This window comes from Ursus maritimus (assembly GCF_017311325.1).
Source record: "Ursus maritimus isolate PB19 chromosome X unlocalized genomic scaffold, ASM1731132v1 scaffold_X1, whole genome shotgun sequence".
In the NCBI taxonomy this organism is placed as follows: domain Eukaryota; kingdom Metazoa; phylum Chordata; class Mammalia; order Carnivora; family Ursidae; genus Ursus; species Ursus maritimus.
Genome location: NW_024423319.1, coordinates 47,594,903 through 47,597,285, shown reverse-complemented (window position 1 = coordinate 47,597,285; position 2,383 = coordinate 47,594,903).

Below are 2,383 nucleotides of genomic sequence, written 5' to 3'. Positions count from 1 at the left end.
CAAAAGTTTGATTATAGATATGCTAATTTATTACCTTCTCCAAAAGATTCATTAGCTATATGAATCTGGAATTTTAGGAGGAGGGCAGGAGAGGATATATACATTTAGGAGTCATTGTTATATGAATAGTATTGAAATCCGTGGGACTGGATGTAAATGTGGCTTAACACCATAGACAGGGAAGATAGACAATTGCTAAAGCAAAAGAACCGGTTGATACAAAAATGTAGACAAAAGTTATCCACCTCAGAATGGCAGCCAATTTTGAGAGAAAGTTTGAGCAAGGCAGGAGAAAAGTTCACATTTATTCTGAGAACAAAAGGAAGGATTGGCCAGGAGAAAAATTGAGAAAAGTGTTTTAAGGATGTGCAATGGCCTGGAGAGAGCACTAAGTGGGAATAAGTAAAAAGAAGTTCTGACTGGCAGCAACATAGACTACAAGAAGTGGGAGGAACAGGAAAGAAGGGTGCAAGAAAAGAAGGGTGATACAAAATAAGACTAGATAGAAGACAAGGGACAGATTATGCAACATCTTTTAAATCATACTAAGGATATTGAATTGTAGAAAAAAAGTAATGGAGGTTGAAGATAACATATTTTGTAGGCTACTGACTTCTACCAATGATGCTGAAAGGTGCTTCCCCAAAAAACAGTGCAGCCTAAATATGCACATGTACGTTTCTCAGACCATAGAGATGAGTACACTATCCCTTACAATTTACTTCTGCCAATCTCAAGACATAAAGTGATTTCCCTTTCAACTGTCAATGCCTACTATTTCAAAGACTCTTTCCTTCCTGCCTTTAACCCAAGTTCTATGAAGTAGGAAGAAGTTTTTTTCCCTTACATTTTTTCTCCTTATATCCCCTTATGTTCATCAGTGTCATCATCACTAATATGATGAGGTACTTCAGTAAGTTGGTGCTTTAGCAACATAAAAGTAAAGAAGCTCTGAAGCTTCTATCAGAGAAGCTTCTATCTACGTGGAGTAAGACACATAGCATCATCTCAAAATAAATGAAATTTTAAGAAACTCAGGTTATAATGTAAAGCTATCTCCTGCCAGGTTTGCAACAAAATGATTTTAGGGACTATAGGGAAAAAAAGAATTTTTTATATATAATTATTATTTATATTTATTATAAAAATAAAAGGATGAAAAACTTAAAGTTAACATTGAGGCCTTCTTAGGATCATAGACTGTTAAAGATAAAAGGGATATAGAGAAGTTGTCATCCAATCCTCTTATCTCATTTTCCTGATAAGTAAACTGAAGCCCAGAAATGTTGACTGGTAAAATCTGATGGTAATCCTTCATAGAATGAGCTTCCTGACTTTGAATTGCTTCTCCCTTTAGGATTGTTTTAGTGGAGTCAGGGACAAAATTTCCAAATGATCCTAGTGGAAAATCAGAAAAAATAAACAAATCAGTCTTTATTGCATACAGTGGTTTATATGTTAACTGATTAACATAAAACAAAAAAGAAAAGAAAAAATCCTCTAGGTAGCTTCTTATTTTTTTATAATAATTTTTTATTATGTTATGTTAGTCACCATACAGTTCATCTCAAGTTTTGATGTAAAGTTCCATGATTTATTACTTGCATATAACACCCAGGGCACCATGCAATATGTGCCCTCCTTAATACCCATCACTGGCCTATCCTGATTCCCCACCCCTCTCCCATCTAAAGCCCTCAGTTTGTTTCCCAGAGTCCATAGTCTCTCACGGTTCATTCCCCCTTCTGTTTACCCCCCTTCCTTCTTCCCTTTCTTCTCCTACCAGTCTTCCTACTTCTTATATTCTATAAACGAGTGAAATCATATGATAATTGTCTTTCTCTGCTTGACTTATTTCACTTAGCATTATCTCCTCCAATCCCATCCATGTTGCTGTAAATGTTGTGAAATCATTCTTTTTGATGTCTGAGTAATATTCCATTGTATATATGGACCACATCTGTTGAAGGGCATCTCGGCTCCTTCCACAATTTAGCTACTGTGGAGAGTGCTGCTATGAACATTGGGGTGCATATGGCCCTTCTCTTCCCTACGTCTGTATCTTCGGGGTAAATACCCAGTATTGCAATGGCTGGGTCATAGGGTAGCTCAATTTTTAACCTTTTAAGGGACCTCCACACTGTTTTCCAGAGTGGCTGTACCAACTTGCATTCCCATCAAGAATATAGGAGGGGTCCGCTTTCTCCACATCCTCTCCAGCAATTGTTGTTTCTTGCGTTGTCAGTTTTTGCCATTCTAACTGGTGTAAGGTGATATCTCAATGTGGTTTTGATTTGAATTTCCCTGATGGCTAATGATTTTGAACATTTTTTCATGTGTCTCTTAGTCATTTGTATGTCTTCATTGGAAAAGTGTCTGTTCA